This window comes from Sinohyriopsis cumingii, unplaced genomic scaffold (assembly GCF_028554795.1).
Source record: "Sinohyriopsis cumingii isolate HCF-2022 unplaced genomic scaffold, ASM2855479v2 utg000622l, whole genome shotgun sequence".
NCBI lineage: Eukaryota > Metazoa > Mollusca > Bivalvia > Unionida > Unionidae > Sinohyriopsis > Sinohyriopsis cumingii.
Window position 1 is genome coordinate 4,983,442 of NW_028315918.1, and position 20,306 is coordinate 5,003,747.

Here is a 20,306-nt window from a genome sequence, read left to right on the forward strand (position 1 = left end):
CCATAACTTTTGCGCACCCCATGGTTCTGCGGGCAACAGGATACACATTGATTTCTGACATATGTTGCATACGCACCCCCGGGCGAACCCGAGGTGGTGCAAAATCGCTGATGGATACGCGCAAATTGTTAGCTATCGATACTTTTTCCGGTTGACTTTCGACCGCTTGGGCTGCAGGCCCCCACTAAATTGTTTCAAGTTTAACCCGCCAGCAGTATGTCGATTACGGGGTTCGGACCCACGAAGTATACCAGTATTGGTCTGGTAATCCAACGAGACTACCACTAGACTACGCAGCTTCGAGAGATATTTTTTAAAACCTATTATAGCTACCTACTGACGATAAATCAATAACGTTTTAGATAATTTATAACTACCCGATGCTGTAGAATATTCAGCTGAAATAAAATATATAAACAGTGTTATTCACAAAAAAATTTATAATATATCTAAATTCGTACTACGTATATTACTGAGAGGGTAGAATAATCCGTACATGTAATACAAATACAGATTATTCTCCCCTCTTGGCAATTTACGTAGTATTTGTAGTACAGTGAGTGATCATTCGACAGAGAAAAAAAAAAGCGCAAACCTAATAGCGGTTAATGGTCTGGCCCATCATAAAAAACTGGCGTTCGACTTGATATTTTTACGAATGCGATCACCGACACAACCAAAACCTGCAATATATTTCCGCTTCTGGCGTTGTTACCAGCGCTAATTTTCATCCGCGGCTACAGATGTCACAAAAGCAGCTGCATTTGGTGCCGTTGGAACAGCTGCCGGTATGGGAATGAAAAAAGCAACAATACACAGAGTGTCCCGACACGGCATAAACACCTCACAAAAAGGGACGGGGCATTGGATCATCAGGAACGCGATATGGTCAAGATTTGAGATAGCCGAGGACGCTTCGTTAAAGCTTCCTATGTCTAGTTTTGATTTCACTGATGATGCACGGCGATTAAACATAAAAAACTTCAGAGGTGTTTTCATGCGTCATCAATTACCGGAAAAACCAAATCGTGTTGAAACATGTATCATTAATCTCGATGGACATTCTGGTCCATGTACTCATTAGGCTGCATACTGGGTAGATCCACGTGGAGTTGTTTATTTCGATATATATGGATTTTCGCCACCAAAACAATTTTTACGGTATAGTGGCTTAGCCGGTGACATACCAATCTGGTATTCAATATTTCCAACACACAATATAACGGATCAACCAATATGCGGTCCAGAAGTACTTGCTTTACTTAATATTGTGTCAATCACATCATCGCCGTCTCAGAAAGCTGTACATGAGTATACCATCAAATGTCATAGCCGTGCAACGTCATTTGTAACAGGTTAATAGTTCGTAATATTAGATATTTACGGAAGATCTGCTAAAGGAAAACCCCAGGGTGACATTGATTTATCCAAATATGCAACACGGGATGGACTTGCTGATCGTCTGCGTCACGCCCATGTTGACACAAATGAGTTTTTTTTCTTCTTCAGGATCAGCAAGGACAGTTAAAGACGAGCAATATCCCGTTAGCAGATATTATTCTGCGATTTCAGGGGTGACCAAAGATAACCTAGTGGTGTTTACTAAAATCGGCAAAACTCAAAACTCGGAGGAATCAATTCTAAAAATCATGGGATAGGTTACTGGACGTATTAGAAGAACTGGAGATATAATGTATGGCGATCTCAACATGAGCAGTAATACAATTATCAATGTGAGAGAACGAAAATCAGCTAATGGCGTGCAACAAAAATATACATGGACAACAATTCCACAATCAGAACTGAGATCCGTAAATATGTTGCTAAAGCCGGTGATACAATGACTGGCGATTTCAACATGAGGGGAACTAGCATGGCTAATTTGAGAGAACCAGAATCAAACGATGACGGTGCAACGAAGAAATAAGTAGACAACAGCAACATCCCGACGATGATCTCGTTAATGATAACCAATGATGGAATGATCAAGTTCAGATCTGAATATACTAATAATGTAACCGCGTTTACAAATGTTCGTAAAAACATAAATAAGACCGTATATAATGTCTTCGGAAATCCAACGGTCACCAGCACTAGGCTCTCTGAAATTAATATACAACTTGTTGATCTAGTCAACGTTAAAACAACACTTGAAATTGTTAACAATGAACTCACCATCATCAACTCAAGAATCAATTCCATATATACCGAACTCGATAAAATCAAAAAGTTTTCTGATAGTGTAATTCACACGGATCCGCTCATTAACATGATATACAGTGGCGACTGAATCATCAACATGGACACCAGAAAACAACTACATCAGATATACGGCTGGGGTTACAGGATTATATAGGCTCTCCGTGCTTGGCCCCGCTAAATTTTAGATAAATACAACAAATTCATTTGGTCCCTTCACGAATAGTTGTTCCGGAACCTCTTTAGTCATGTTAATAGAAAAATATCGAGAAAACTATCACACTGGTTCCATAGGACAAAACCCTGAGCCTAACGAATTATTGGTGGTGTTCCGAATTCGTCTCGAAATAATCACTCAATTGGATTCTAAGCAGATACCATAATGAATTCCACACAATGGTTTCAGTTTAATCAAGCATGTGCGTGGAAGGCATCTCTGAGAGAAATCATCGACAAGCGTATGATAAAACAAAAAATAATATCGCAGACGAATCATCGTCATCGACAATGTTGTATACGCAGTTTTCCCCACTGGTCGCTGAAACAACGACGTTAATCGGCATATTATCAACGAAGCTCCTGATACCGCGGTGGTTGGAACGTGTGTCTCTAGTGTTGTCGGTGTTGCTGGTATACTCAAAATTATTGCGAAAATAATATCTACATGTACCAGTAAAAAATTGCACGAGCACACAGAAATAACTTACGCTGTGACATATGCGTACAATAATATATCATCAATATTATCAGCGGTGTTAAACGATGGTGCAATTCACACATTGAATTTGCTGTGATCAGGGATATTTATTATTGATATCACAAGTACACCAATACACCGTTGCCAACGTTGCCAAAGCCGCATTTAGAATGACCGTAGAAATAACCACAAGACTGGAACAGATCATTGCTAACACAACACCGCCGATGAGCATAGTGATATCAGCGACGTCAACATGGCCGGAATTCGTTAGTGGTTTTCCAACTCCGATAAAAGCTCCTAATGGTCGGTCATTTGAAATCGCACTGACACAATTACGACTTTATTGTAGTTGGCCAAATATCAGAGAAAAATAACTTGGTGGATTAGAGGCCAACAATACACTGGTATTCTCGCATAAAACCAAACCTGATGAGAACGGGCAGCCCATCCCAGATTCGAAAGTCGTCAGCGTACAAGCAGGAACATATAAAATCGAAGAAATCAATGATGAATTTCAGCGTAGAATTAAATCAATAATAGTAAAATAATCAAAGATCGCTATCAAGGTACACGAGCCGACGAGTGCCGCCATTGAAATCAGCGGAGGATTCCGCGGATACAAATTGCGCCGTTGACATTTATAAGGCATCGATCAGAACAGTGCCGGAGTGGCCATTGGTAGCACCAGTTGTTGCTGAATAAACCCAGAACCACAAATATGATTTTATTCCGAAGACAAAAATAATAATTAAAGACATCGACGATTATCTGAGCTATTATTTATGTAGAGTTCCTCTGAGGGAAGGATTTTCTTGTATAAATATTTAAATCAAGTATTTATCATACACGATGGTCGTACCCTGGCGCATTTACCATATACAAGACTTTAATTTGTTAGAAAATTGGTGGAAATACCTTTGCGTGAATCGATTGTTGTTTTTTTAGAGATTACGTATCTGATGTGGAGGTTTTACTTCGAGATATAAACATGACCTAATAATACGAATTGATGAATATATCAGTTATTTCCCTAGAGGAACTGATATTAAACTACTTTACGAACTAAGAAAGAGAATTGTTAGATTAATGTATGAATTATTGGCAGCAAAATACGAATTAAAATCAACACAGACTACTCTAATAGAATTAGTAATTAACATGTAGGGAAACGAGAAAATAAATGGAGTACCACACAAAACTCGTTTTCTTGATTATTTTAAGATCACCAAAGAGCAGCTGCCTACGTTCAAACTACAATGGGTTGACATCGATAAATTACAACAGGAAATCAAGGACATTAATGACGAACATTTTCAAAGGATTTAGACCGCGTGGAGAAACAAGTGAGGCCTTGCCGGTAATTCTCCGACATAATAAGGATCCGGATGGTGGTGGTCGACATGTATCGGCGGGTATTGTCAATGTCACATCTAGATGGGAGCTATACCGTGTCTGGGCAAGCATTACAAGGGCAGGCCCTGCTGAAATATGTTCTTTAAAGCTTTTTTCCAGATGTCCCGCCGGGTCATTTGATTGTGTCGGTGCCAACTAATCCTGTTTATTTACGATGTCATAATCCATCACTGTCACGAATGTTTTCGTCTAACCTACCAAGACGGTAATTTATTGGACACGCATGGTGAAGAATTTACCGTTAGTTTATATGTGCGTGACAGGCCGTGAAACAGATCACAATTACGAAACAAATTAACAAAAAATAAACAAATTTTGTCTTTAATTTTTTTGTCGTTAATTTTGATGTTGTTGTTTGGGCTATTCATGATCATCCATGGAAAATGCTTCTCATTCTCGGGAATCTTAAAAGATTCAAAAACAAGGTTTTGTAGCTGTCTCGCGCTAGCACTTACAGCTGCTCGAGTTTCATATTGTTGAGACAAATCTGATCGTAGTTTCTCAATAGCATTTGCCAATGGAACAAGTTTAGCTATATCAGTTTGTTCGTGTAAATCCGCCAGCGACGATTCCATTTCTCGTTGCTGTAATTTGATAAATCTGTACTCTGCCGCAAGTGTATATCTGCCCTCTTCACGTATCGTCTCAAAATCATCGTTGATTTTTTCAACATCGAGTTGAACAGCGAGACCAGCTTGCTGAAATTGTTCGATCGCAGAGAAAATCTCGTTAATATTTTCTTGGTTCATTTAACAACAAATGCATTTTTTTTTAAACAAAAGATTTTATCAAGACCAATTTGATAACATATTGCTGGATCATGTAAAGTTATCGTGATGAATCCATCCGGGGTTGTCTGAGCATGTGCGAAGCTGTTTTAAACTTACCTTTGCCAATAACACCAGGACACCATGACTAATGAATATTTAGTAGCGTATGTGTATCAACGCCATTAACAATAACCAAGAAACTCAAGATCTTGCAATTTTCTCTAATTACTTGGGGAAGCAATTATACAGCTGAGTAAAGTACTTAACAACTGTGTTTTTATGTCTGCCCCGTGAAACAATTTTGGCTCAGTTTGCTTTTTTGCCTACATAACATCTTCGTAAACAACTAGAGTGTTGATATCCCAGTTATGATCCTCGACGGACGGCGCTTCATCGATATCTGTGGTAAATTCAATAATATCACATTCAGCCCGCAGATTCATTACATTCCTTAAGAACATTATAGCATCATTGGTCATCCACAGATGGCACGACTAAATAACGTTTGTCCCATTTGAGCCAACTAATTATCAGGATATGCAATAACTGAGTTTTACCCGACCCAACGGACCAATTATAATAGCTAGAAATGGAATTTGGTGACACTGGATGATGCTTGAACGGTGCTTGCTCACGTATGCTGAAAAGTCAATCACGTTCATATGTAGAAATATGTTATTTATAATCATGATTTTATATTGTGTTCGATGCAAGACCGTCACTGGTACAAAATTTATGAGAGCATCCACGTTGAAAAATAATATGCCGCCACGTACAGGAAAATGTATAAAATGTGGCACACAAAAGCATTTGTTTGTGAGTATTCCTGTTGCAACAGCGGCGGCGATAGTGCTAAGACACTCGGGAAAACAATTGGAATACCATGGGCTAAGCATTATGGGAAAAAATCTTCCCGGATATAATTAGTGTGGTCCTGGATCTCACCTTGATAATAGCAACAACAAAAAAATCAACCAGAACAATGCTAATTACAAGGTAAGTACGATTGACAACAACGACATATCAAAGATGTCAAGTTAATTCGCAAGCTGAATTCGATAAAGAACAAACACATACGAGAATCACTCGCGAGTTGGTTGATAAGATCTGCGATGAAAAGTAAAATATTGCTGGAAGCTGGCAATTAAACGCCAATAATTACATAATGGAGTCGCTTTATTATTGTCCAACAGGATATTAGAGAGGTACAGCAGCAATTACAAATTCGCCGATGCAGCAGGTGTCACACGTGCTGTAGCCACAGATTGCCTGTCACGACAGGGGATATGGCAAATTAACTTCCACGTCCCAAAACAATTCAACATGGACGGTTTGATGTCAGCACAACCAAAAAACTTCATCAGGAAGGTATCTTGTTTTTACCACATGACGTATATAAACGGCACATGTACAAATACGCGTTGACTGTAGCAGATTTTGCAAGTAGATACAAAATAGGCTGAACCATTATAGTCTAAAACAGAAACTGAAGTCTCAGCAGCGATTAAACGAATTTATTCGCGAGGACCCGAGCTACATGGTGGCCTTCGATGGCTACATTTGCTACAGGTTGATCTTGGCAAAGAATTTATCGGTGCAGTAACGACACTGATGCAACAACAACACGTTAAGATCACACGTGGAAACACCGCGAAACTTCGCAATCAGGCAATCGTTGAACGATTTAATAAAAAAATTGCACAGCGACTCTTTGGACATCAATATATCAATTACAACCACCAGTGTTGTGTAGTAAAGTAACAGTGAGGTATTTATATGAACCCGGTAAACTTGAGAGTGGTGCAGCAAGAGCAACTGGTCCCATGTGGAGTGCAACAAGACATTAAATTTTCAGCGTGGTAAGATCTACTATGCAGCCGCCAATCTATGGATTAGATTCAACAGCTCATCAACGTGGTTTTGTGCGTGAACAATTACAGATAATTCCTGAAAACACCCAGTTACTACTGGATTGGATACGCAAAACAAAAACCTAACAAGAGTCACGCGCTCTGAGGAACAAAGCCCCTCTACGTCTGGTACATTCAAGAGATGTCAGATGGACATTTGTGTGTGTGGACGCGGCTACTATCGGTTCTGTCCACGGTAAATTGTTGTACGTCATTAGGAAAATATTACCACAATATTATTGTGTTACGCCAAGCTCAGTGATAATTTTGTTGTTGTTTTAGCGTCATTACATATTCCACATCCAGATCAAACTGTCACTTTTTTGTCATCTCGCGCATTGCCAGCTATATGTTTCTTCACTACGTTGATAATTCCTTGTGCCGCTGTTATTGTTTGTGACGCTGTTGGCAGTTCGAATACGTAGACAACCCTGTGTAACAGATATTTTTGTTACTCTGGAGACAGCCATATAAATTAAATTTGACCATTCTATACGATTATCGACAATCCAGATATTGTTATTGCATATTCCAAAATTCAGCAAGATGAGTTTGGCTGCTATCGTTGAGCAAATGCCGCTTGCGTCTGCGACACCCACAACGCCTGGTGTACAGCCTCTACTGGAAACCTCGACGATATCATTAAGAACAAGTTTTTGTTTTCATCAAACTCCGTTTGCTGCTGAAATATCAACAAGTATATTTTGTCTGCGTGTATCTTTTGGTCGATAACATAATGAAAGTAGCTGATCACGAAAGTTTCCTTGTGAAACTCAAATAATTTACGCTGAAGCGAATCAGGACGTTTTTCCTGGATATAACTATTATATCATTAGGGCGATATAAATTCCAGAAAGCTGACACTGGGGTCTCTGAAATTACGGTATGCAGTATTTCACACTGAATGTTTTCAGGTTTTAATCTGATTAACGATTTCAGTTTTCGTAGTTGTTCATCCTGTGGTCGATGGTCGTACAAAACGTCTTCATAGTGGCTAACATAGCTGATCAACCATTCGTGTGGTGATTCACCTGTAAACGGCGGAGGGTGTCCATGATCACCACAGATGATAATTGCAGTAGATTTTGTTAACAACCAATCAAGAAACGTTTTTAAACCATCTTTGGATACTGTGCAAATCTCATCCCAGATCATTATTCTCGGGATATATTTGTCACCCATTCGTTTGGGGGTCCATGCATCACCTGGCCGTCGAAACAAACTATGATACGTGCATGCGCTGACATCACGTTGTCTCATTTCTCTGGCAAGCCGCTGAGTTGGCGTCAACAGAAGCATGTCAGTGCTTTTAAATAATTCTATCGCACATGTTGCTTTACCAGAACTACTTGCACTATTCAGATAGACTATTATATGTCTCGTGTTTGGATCGCTTACTGACGGTGATGATGAAATATGTGATAAATTATCGTTGCGATAATAAACATCAGGTGCTTTAACATCAGCTGACCCAAGATAATTGCGTATTTGTTCATGTTTTATTCGCAACGAACCCCAACCGAAATCGCTATTATCGATAAATGGTTTCACAAGATCCATTTTACAACGACTCATATAAAAAGAATCTGTGGCGACTCTAGTAACATCATTAGGAAATCTATTGATCATCGAGAACAAATTTATTGATGAGTATGCCAGCATAGATGATCACAAATGAGTAAATTGATTAGAATTGCCTTCGCAGTAGATCATTATTAGACCGATGTTTTTTTTCCGTGTTGCATGATTGCATTTATCCGTGACACCAACACACATTTTGGCGCTGTGTCTTTGACAACAAAATCTAATTCGGCTGTATCCATGATTAATCTTGTACATCGACATGCATTATCAGATGATGAACCCTGAGTGAACATACCGATCATGTTTCTGCATAAATCTTTGTCGTCTTTTGGTAACCAAATAGATTTTGTGATTTGTGTGAAATTATATCAGAGGTTACAGTCAACGATGTGATAATCTTGGCATCGAGCATGTTTAGTAATAACACTACTGGAGCCCATCCACGCTGATTTTTTTGCGCAACAGTCTTTGAGATTGAAACTGGTATCAGGTTTATTAAAGTGTCTATCAATCCAAATTTGTATCACAGGATGAATACTCGCTGAAAACTCGACAAATCCAGTAAGATCGATTTTTGGTAGGGGCACGTTTATTGCAATGCATGTCATTTCGTGTGTTGGATGCCCGAATCGCTCGAAATATCGATGCCACTCGCCAAGTCCAAGAAAAACCGACGGATAAGCAACGACATTGTCAACAGAAATCACATCGGAGGAATTATATTTTGTGTTCGAAAGACCACCATAGCCAAACCCAACACAAGATTGTGATACATCATCGAGAAATTCTTTTGGAGTTGGATGCCATCTATTTTTTTTATTGTTGGGCTATATGAGCCATAACAAACTTTGTAAAACAGTTAACGAGCAAATCATCGTTGTCGCTGTCATATTATAAAGCGGTCTGTTTCATCGCACGTTGGAATGATTCCTTCCGATAAAGAACGCCAGATGGCAGAAAAAAAACTGATGAAATATTGATTGATCCGACTCAGAATAATCTCTGTGAAATAGCCAGACCAATATAGGGTCACGCTTACGTATGTTGTATATTTACCAGAATTGTACAAAATCTCATTGGTTATTGTCTTTACAATTATTGGAATCTTCAGTGGGTTTTTTTTAAACTAACCACGTCATCCATCTTATCTGGGTTGAGAAGAGAGTTTTCCCATTGTGCTAATTTTTTTATTCTTGATTCTGTAAGTCCATTTCAGCGTTTTGATTTTTAAAAATGCTCTCTGACACGTTGAGCCAAGCAATTTAGTGAGTCTGTTTTGATCGGAGCAAGAGCAGCTATGTCTGGTTCATTTAAACGATAAATTGCGTAAACAACAGCGGACACTGGATATGCGTTATTGTAGTATGGTTTGTCGATTGCGGTGAAAATACCTGGTTTAGAATTCTTATCTATTATGACGACATTGCTATGATGCCTTAACAGGGTCGAGTTTATCACGAATAATCCTAGTCGGACCATCTTCGTTGATATATTCAACGATAACTTTTATTCTCAATATATACTTACTGTCATCATCAAGATTATTAATAATAGTAGATGCTCGTTGTTCATTCATTGTGAAATCAATAAATGTTCCATCGCCATCTATCTTGAATGTTGAAAAAATATGACACGCACCATCATTGATAAATTCGTTCTTCGCCATTTTAATAAAATCATATAACTGTAATTCAAATGGTAATTGTTTCTTATCTCTGGTTAATCTATCTAGATCAAATCTAGTGGTGTGTTGTGCTTCAATCTACGATAATATTTTCGTTCTCATTCAAAAAATGTATCTCTACTCTTCTTTGGTTCTATTTTTTTTTATCTCCCAATTTCACTCGCGGTTAATACTAACGATTTTATCTCATTTCGTAATTTTTCTTGAGCAATTTGTTACCTTGGAAAAAATAGTTTTTTTTATCCCGGTTAGACTTAAATACTGTTCTTGCAGTTGTTTTGCAACAGTAGAATTAGTCATCTATATAATTAGGAAAAGTATTGGACTTTATCCAATAATATAATAGGCATCAGGCAAAAACTAGTTGTCGATGGCTCATGGTCGGATCAGTAAGTCCTTGCGGAACAAATTGTCGCGGAGAATACTCTGGATATCATATGGCCAGTGTTCGCCGTGGCAGTACTGGACTACAACCATGTCTGAAGTGTGGGGTGGGGGTTAAAGGAAAGATCCAGTTATGTGTGTCTTGCGGCGGACGAAACTTTCGTGCGTTTAAACGATATTATGTGGGGAAAAAACGCTTCTGATGATATAAAAATAAAAGACACCAAAAATTATCTCGAGAAATATTCCTCTGCTGTAAAATAATGTTATATTAGAAGAAGAGAAAGTTATATAAATGGAACAAACTGAAGAAAAAAAGATTGATCTTCATGAATTTAGATGTCATCCGATATTTACAGATTACGAAGCTTGCAGAGCTGGGATCATCAGAAAATGTCGTCTCAGAAAAAATCTTGGAAATGTCAGTCAGATGGGGTACCTCACTACAGGTATCGGAATTCCAGAAATCAAAACAAAACAAAAAAATACAAAAAAAAACCCAAAAAAAACCCATATCGCTCAGATACATTTATTTAGGAGTATTTCAATGGTCCTATTAGTGATGGTCTCGTTGGTTATCATGTTAATTCTGATAAACAAGATAATGGGTTAGAAAACTTACAAGCTGTCACACAAAGTGAGATAGTAAACGTGGAAAACCCGGCAAATACAAAAAAAAGAAAAAAGAAAAAAGAAACAAAAACAAAACACCACGACCATTTATGTCAATACATTTAAAGACAAGAGAGATAAAAAGAATTTTCATTTTCATCATTACATTCCGCTGGAAAATATTTCGATGTAAGTCACAAGTCAATACAATTTACAGCAGACAATATATAAAATTCAACCATGTCAAAGAGACTTAACCAGATAATAAAATTTGAGTATATCACACAACAAATATCTCTAATACCGGACCCACATACAAGTCAGTCTATCAGTAATGTACTTTTTGCGTCATTTTTTCACTTGGTCTGGCCGCAATATTTTTCTGTTCTCCCCTTGCTATGTCATGATTTGTTGATATTTTGACTAAAAAAAATTGAATAAAAATATTCACATTTTATAAGACATAAAAAACATCATGATGTGTCAAATATAGTTTATATTACCATGCGTTGGTCATTCCATCGGTTCCATGTATTTCTTTTTGCGTCATATTTTTCACCTATGTCTGCCTGAACCCTGGTCGGTTGATCCCCCCCCCCCCTCCGCTTCTTTTGCTATTTTGTTTTAGGTCAAATTACAGTATGGTGGCTCTGTGAGTCTCCTATACATTTAGGTCATTCGCAATTTTTTTCCCCTCTTGTTCATAAAAAAGTCTGATTCCACAATGGAGGGTTTACTGATGGTAACAAAATTTGTCGGTCGCCATTTTGTTTGGGTCGGTCCACCCCCTCCTGCTGCTTTTCCACTAATTACTACATTACGTCGAGATTGATTTTTGGCAGGTGTACAGTAACACTGTATCTTAAATGATGATGATGATGATGATGATGATGGTGATGATGGTGGTCGTAGTTTATTCTAATGAAGCAGCTTATAAAGGTGGTGCGCGAAGTAATAAGAGAAAAAAGGAGAGCAAATACCATACCAACCTCTTCCAGAGATTTTAATGGATTCATATCAATTCGTATATATGTAATGCAAGATTAAAGCGATGAAATATTTGCAACTTGCCGTCATCCCTCAGCTAGTCTCTAGACATGAATGAAGGATGTGCAATTTCTCGCATTCATCCATAACCACGACAACATTCGGGAAATTGAACGCTATTTTTAGCACATTTGGGATCCCCAAATTTGAATGTATAACTGCCTCTCAAGGAAGGACATGACCAAAATACGGACATGTTTTATGCTGGTTTAGTGATATTCAATAAATAGGTAAGTCATTTGGTATTGCTATTTGTACGACAAACCATGCTAATGTTGTTGTTGCTTAAAACCGACGCTGCAGCTCTATCGCTTGGTGTTGCCGCTGAACCACAGGTGCTCGTATCGTTGCTATTACTTGTCCTAAAAACTCATACATAAATATTGGATTATACAGTACACGTACGATTAGCTGTAAAATTGTAAGCAACGAAATAAGCACATGACATCGCGGGGTTTAATAATGAATCATATTGTTGGTTTCAAATGGAATTATGAATCGTATCTGATGATGCATATAATACTGAATTTAATGTAGACAGTCTAAATGGGCAAGATTTTTTAATTTTCTTTTTTATTTAAATGCCATTTTTCAGCACATAGTAGGCTACACATGGCGGCTGGTATATCCGCTGTAGTTAGGCCCCTGGAAAACTGAGTAAGAACCACCGACCCACGGGAATCTAGTGGCAAGTTTTCTCACATGCGTCCTTAGGCCATAAAGGTTATACAGGTCATGCAGGAGCATTTACTGAAATTGAATTAAATTTTAATTGTTTTAAAATTTGAATACTAAAATAGTTTAAACAAAGCCTATTCAGTCCCAAATGTTGAACGCTTTGCACCTTAAATTCTATAACCCTCCTCCCCCAACCCCAAACAAACTTCCAGATGAAAATACCGATTGTTACCGACTGTTACAGTGGTAGCCAGGTGCTATACTGGGTCAGGAAAGAGAACGCCAGGTCTGTCGTAACAAAGAACTGGATAGCATGCAGGGGCGTACCTAACGTATTTGGCACTCGGGGCGGATCCTTCGTTTGGCACCCCTACAGATAATTTTAAAATGCAAACACACAGAAAAATATATTATGTTTGCAAGTAGATTTGTAAACAGTACAGTGCTGTCATAATCAAATTAGAAATACCTTTTACTTTGGCGAATTTTTCATTAGGTTTGAAAACTTGTACTGGTATTTCAACTCTCCCAATGCCCTCCCCACCCCCCTTTTTTTTCTGGCTGTCACCCGCGGCGGAACGCCCCCTAGCAACCCCTTTAGTACGCCACTGATGGAATGAATTTGTTTTCAACACTCGCTGCTTTCATTGTGGTATGACAGCGCTACATTCAGTCCGTTCGTACTGGATCGCACCTTTAAGTTAGCTTCGTCTAAATATGTCCACATGATTTAGCATATCTTCGCTAGCCAAGGTTCCGATAACCCTATCTACACCTTGGCGTAACGAGCAGACATTTCTATGCATCGGGTCTGTAAATTTCACTGGATGTAGCGGCCATCCAATCAAAATTAAGTTGTTCAAATTTGAACGCTGCTCCTATGTGACCGAGACAAGGTGAGCACACAACTTGAATTTACCAATTAAGCAATTTTCCAGTGCTGGTCCGTGTTTGCGCAAATACCTATCACTCAAATACACCTGTAATTGCTTCCCTCTGGTACATAGCCACACTTTCGACGTTAAACTTACAAAGTATCCTTTTTAGGTCAGTTGCCATCATCGTTTTCGACCGATGTATAATGCATCACGCTAATGGTTAGTTGGCAATACATACTAAGGGAGGCAACTACTGAAATCCAACTGATGTCGCTAGGACAAAGTACCAATATATCTCCTCGATCCGCCAAGGTGTAGATAGTGTTATCGGAACCTTGGCTAGCAACGATGGATTTAGCATTGATCTTGCTGTGTTTCTCTTGGCATTTTTACAATGACATTCCAAAGAATTTGGATGTATGGGGTTCCACATAAAGGAAATACTTGCCATTTAAATGGTATGCGCAACTTTGATAAATGACCCCCATTACTGAATAGTAAGTTCTGGATGCTTACATGACCTGTATCATGACTTACACTAACTTTCATGGACAGCGGTGATATGGCAGTGATCGCTGAAGGCGAACGCTTTAGACCAATCGGCCAGCCATGGACCCCTCTTAAAATTGGTAAAGAAAGTATCTCTTATACGGGCTGTAATAATTCCATACCACACTTCCTCTTAACTCTTAAATCGAACAGTATTCATTCAACGCATCCAACTTATGGGGAGGGGGTGGGGCGTAAATTACTTTGCAAGTAGTTCTGTGGAATGGAATCCCAAGTGGAGACCCAGAGGTCGAAGTCCCCGGAAGCTTCTGCATTTTAAGTGTTTTCAAGGCATAATTGTAACCATCAGATTAAGAAAATTTACTATATAAAACTTTAGGTTGTTTCGCGCTCAAAAGTCTGGGTGTTTTTTCTTCTCTTTTCTGTGTGTGCGTGTGGGGAGGGGGTACATCAACTCCACCCCGTCTGATCCGCCCCATTGCTTGTAATGCTAAAACAGCCATTATGTTGTCCCACGATTACTTCTAAATCAATTTTGTAAACGTTTTATCTGTTTTATATTTTTCAGTTTAAAAAATGGCTTTTTTTAACGAAATATTTTTAAGATTATAGCCAATAACAAACTAGATGATATTATCATACTCACGAGCGACCAACTTTCGAAGGTAATTTGTCCTAATATACTGCTTTTCCTATTCTCGTGGTATTGACAATTTCCGTTCTAGACATATACTTGCTCCATCTGCCGGTCGTTTATAATGGTAGTTTTTTAAATAGAAGTGTTTGATCTTAACTAGTGCAATATTTTCAACAATGTTTCCTTTACTGGAAATAAATAAGAAAATAATCATAACAGGTATCAAAGATCTACAATCCCCAAAATACAGCTCTCCTACAGCGTCTTTGGTTTGCTCCTTTGACGCAATCCAGGAATGTTGCAATTGTGTATGACTAACTATTGGTACAATTGACGATATGCCAAAATATATACATGAAAAATATAATCCATATAAGTTAAATTATGAGAGAACCTGTAATGAATATGTAATAGCTAATTAATTATTATATTTAATAAAGCGGGAACTAAAGGAGTGAAAATGGAAGAGCGATGGTTCCAGAAAAGCATCACAACTGACATTAGAAAGTACAGGATCTAATCCTTTGGATGCATGTCCATAAAAGATGTGCAAGCAACAGAGTTAACCAGATACTAAAATGAAGCGGACAATTTGCAACGGAGTTTTTAAATTTTGGTTCATACCCCTTCCTTCTCCCCATCATCACAATCATCTATAGAACAGTAGGTACCCTTTGACAAACAAAATAGCAGAGTGTTTGAGAGTATCTGTATGAAAAAGTTAAAAGTCATCGATCCAGAGTAGCTTATTAATTGCACAAAGCTGATGATTGTAAATTATACTTATTGTGGTATATTCACTATGCATAACTTTTAGTATTGAGGAGAGAACGTGTTTTCAGATGCCCGCACTACCTCTTCAATGAATAACTGGATATATAAGTGTTTTACACTCGTAACGATTTTAAATATTTAATATTTGAAAACTGTTCATTTTAAGTTGTATGTGGCTGGTATGTTAATACTGACACCATGGTCATTTCATACCCTGTTTGGGCCCAGGTACAGCGATTACATCATTTGGCGCGAAAAATACGAGAATGTTCTTTTGAATATTTGTTTGTTATACAATTTGCATCATTTACAACATTTCCTGTGTACGTGATTGGAGATAGATAATAAACATGTACAGCAACTTTCGTTAGCAGGTAAATTATTATGTTTTTGTTTTATTATCTATGATTCGTTTCTTGTTTAGTTCCGCGAGAATACGTGACTACAGTATATGGTGTCGTCCAGGGATGGGAATGGAAAACCCTATTTAGTGAAAGGCTTTTACTCCCATTCATTGTTTGTGTCTTTTTTCAATGACTAAGATATACGATATTTTTTCGACTCACAATCGAGGGGCTCGGGAGGCCGAGTGGTCTAAAGCGCTCGCCTTTACCCAGTATCGGATTAAGGCCTTCCAGGGCCCTAACAACTAAACATATTTTGGTTTGCCCCCCCCCCCACATGTGAAACTTAAAAAAATAATATTAAAGCTATAAAGGTGGGAAAATACCATTGTTGCCATCATTCTAAATCAAAATACTTGTACGTGCAGATCGAAATGGTCACGTATAATTCATTCAGTTTTAACATCAACAATTAATTTCAATTTTTCTGGTGTCCTTATTGGACTGGTGCCCTAAGCACATGCTAAGTGTGCTTAATGGGTAATCCGTCACTGTCTTTACCGATCACTACCATCTCACATCAGTTCAAGTGGGTTCGAGTCTCGGGCTAGGACAGTGCGGGCATATGAGCAAGCTGTCAGTAGCTTCCTGCACCGGTTATACTGGCCGCCATGTATCTTGCGCTGAAAATGGCGTTAAACCCAAAACAACAAGAAGAGCTCACAATCGGACACCTTTGACCAGTAAGGCAGAATCACGTTTTCATTAGGAAGCAATACGGTACCGGATAATATCACTAGCCTTGCTAAATGCTTAGCGCAATGAAGCTTCTATTAGTCTCCGATATTGTGAATATTTTCAATATGTTTTGTTAAGTGGAAGTTCTGTTTTTTGTAATCGTAGAAATTCACCAGAAAGTGTTTTGCTACAATTGTAATTAATATTATCAAAAATTTAAAACTCGCCTTATCGAAACACGATTAAAAATTGCGTTATCGAAAAACTTGCTTAGTTTTTACGTTGATGATTTCAGACCTTCACTTGAAATCTGAAAATATTGCACATCTCAACATTACAAACTCTATCAGTCAGTCATTGTTAAACAATTCTTTTTAAACCAATAAAGAGTTTTTTTTCTTCTGAAAACTGGAAAATGAATTTATATTCCTATTTATAATTCAGCGGTCAGAAGTGTGTGTGTGTGTGTGTGTGTGTGTGTGTGTGTGTGATTTGGATTTTTAACGTAGCTTTAACAATTTTTCAGTCATATTGCTACGATGTCTGCAGTGTGGCAGTTTATAGTGATGCCTAGCACTGGGACATCATGTTGCAGAGATGTAGCATGATGTCCCACCCAGTTACATTATCCGGACACCATGCTGATCAGTCCTAACACTAACCTGTTAATGCTGAGCGCCAATCATTACCATTTTTGTAAGTCTTTGGTATGACTCGGCCGGGGATCGAACCCACGATGATCTCCCGCATCCCAGGAGGACGCTCTAACCAGTAGGCTACCGGAGCGGTCGGTCACAATTTAAGTCGGCGATTCACAGTATTGTACATAATATTAATTGGAAAATTCTGACCAATATCTATTTTTGTTATGTTACGTATTACTAAATATTTCATTTTATATTGCAATAGGAAATTCCTTTGCCTGTTCATTGAAAAGCTAACACAGCAATCAAGGAAGTAATTTATAAGGGAACGACTATTTAATTGGGGGTGGGTGGGGTGGTATTAATGGTTGGATTTTGTGAGAAAATTTCCGGCTCCTAATAAGCTTGAAAAGAATTATTGCTCTGATTTGTAGATAACAATAACAAATTCTATCCAATTTGTTAGTTTACAAAATTATCATACGATGAAAACAAAATGAAAAATAATAGAAACTAAATTACTACTTGGAAAGAAAATCCCAGGCCCATCCTGCAAAATTAATGGTCAGTCCCTGTGTCTTGGAATTGTTTGACAGCTAATATTCCAGGAAATGTAACGTAAAATTGCATCATGGAAATTTTAGACAACGATTCATATTGAACCAGATGTTTCCGAGTATAAAAAATACATGCTGTTTCGAAAGGATTTTGACAGCTAACACGTAATGTTCTGTTGTATTTTGCCTGAAGAGTGGAAGTATGGAATTTTTGAATTTATGAATGGCCTATTTAATGTGTAAAATTTAGGTATAAGCGTTAAATGTTCTCATACGACAGTGTCTGAGGTTGTGACACATTCGGCACTGTAGTTTCATGTAGATTTCAGTGCTTAGGTTTATATGATGTTGGATGAATCCATGAGGGACTGAGGAAAAATTAGGTAGAGTATTTTTTTATTTATTTAAGATGCCACGTAGGGGTCTAAGAGGCCTTACAATTTACTTTTATAACTGAATGAAGCAAAAATGGTATGTACACATATTGAAATATATGAGAAGAGCAACAAAAATGAATGTGACACCCACAGCTGCAAGAACAGGCAAACAAAAGACAGGTACATCTATACAGTTTTACTTTGTTGTCGTTGTTGTTGTTGTTGTCTGGTTTAACGCCATTTTTCAGCACACGATAGGCTATATATGGCGGCCAGTATTAATGGTGGAGGAAGGACCCGGGAAAACCCCAGAAAGAACCACCGACCCACGAGAAGCTAATCGCCGCAGGCAGAGGTGAGATGGCAGTGATCCGTAACGAAGAGCGCTTTAGACCACTCGGCCACTCGGGGCCCCGTTTTACTTTGTTACAGCTCGACCTAAACTTTTAACTTCTTTAGTATCTTATTTCAAGATAAGAAATATAAAATTTCAAAATAGTTTATATTCATGGTTTTTGTGACTGTTGATAAAAAATTCGTCAATTATGAATATTTTTTTGATGTTCTTTTCACAGTATTGATTTAATCTGAAGAGAGAACGTTAGTTATATAAATTCTTTGCAAATTATTTTCAAACTCACGAGATCTACCTAAGTACAGGACTACGGTCAGCGATCTTTATCCACAGCTAAAATGCTCTACTATTACTATTACTCGTACAAAACACTATTGCAACTACTATCAATATTACTACTACTACTACTACTACTGTACTAACAATACTATTGCTCATGCTATTATTTCTACTACTACAGTTGCAACAAAAACTGATACTACTACTGTTACTAGTACTGATACTACTGTTACTACTACTACTGTTACTACAACTAAGACTACTAGTACTACTACTACTGCTACTACTACTACTGCTACTAATACTACTGTTACTACTATTTTTGTTACTACTAATACTACTACTATTAATATTACTACTACTAATATTAGAGGGGTCACGAGTGGTGTAAAGGGCTCACCGTTACGGATTACTGTCATCTCACCTCTGTCTGCGTGGGATCGAGTCTCGGGTTCGACCATTGTGGATATGTGAGAAAGCTTGCCAGTATCTTCTAGTGGGTCGGTGATTCTTTACTGGGTGTTCTTGGGTTCTTCCTCCACTACTTATACTGGCTGCCATGTATAACCTATCTTGTGCTGAAAAATGGTGTTAAACCCAACAACAACTAATATTGCTACTACTACTACCATTACTACCAGGGCCGGCGCTACCATATAGGCAAACTAGGCAGCCGCCTATGGCGCAGATTTCAGGGGGCGCATTTCTCCAAATCAACAATTTTGAAAAATAAATGAATAAATTTCAGTTTTACTGAGGGCCGTTTTTTATCCTGGTTTATTTCATACAGTGACAAATAATCGCGTCGATTCAGTCTGACCGAAACACCAGTCTGACCGGAACAAGCAAAATGAGTGAGTGAAAATCGCGCGTAAACGAAACTTTCAGGACGTAACTACGTTCGCGTGTTTTTATAGGCCACGAGTTTTTCCGTGTAATCACGCGTATACGAAACCTTCAGTTTGCCGCGGAAACCAAATTGTGGTGGGTAACTCCTTATTTTAATGGTCTAAACAAGGAAAGAATTGGGCAGACAAATTTGCCCATTTCATGAACTGGGCAATTTGACAGATTGACTTCATCACTTGACTGAGCTGAATTGGTTAAAAACTTTGCTGAGGAAAAGGCACGCAAAGTGAGATTTTGAATTTTCTTTCTGTCTGCATTTACCCCTCAGCCAAATTTGGTTTCAGGTGTATTAGTATTGAGTGTCTGTTCAGCTGTCCATTATG

At 38.2% G+C, this 20,306-nt stretch overlaps 1 protein-coding gene across 4 annotated transcripts in view; it reads left to right on the forward strand.

Moving 5' to 3' along the window:
* LOC149773709 (baculoviral IAP repeat-containing protein 7-like) overlaps window positions 1–20,306 on the forward strand; it is a 118,539-nt gene that overhangs the window by 72,676 nt on the left and 25,557 nt on the right. The window contains exons 1-2 of one of the 4 annotated variants that reach the window (XM_089946168.1): window positions 12,114–12,533; window positions 15,447–15,669. The exons of 1 other annotated variant lie outside the window; for it this stretch is intronic. The gene's annotated coding sequence lies outside the window, so the exon portion shown is untranslated. Of the gene's footprint in view, window positions 1–12,113; window positions 12,534–15,446; window positions 15,670–20,003; window positions 20,210–20,306 lie in introns of those variants that run through there. 2 more of the 4 variants (XM_089946167.1, XM_089946170.1) reach the window with 2 other exon arrangements.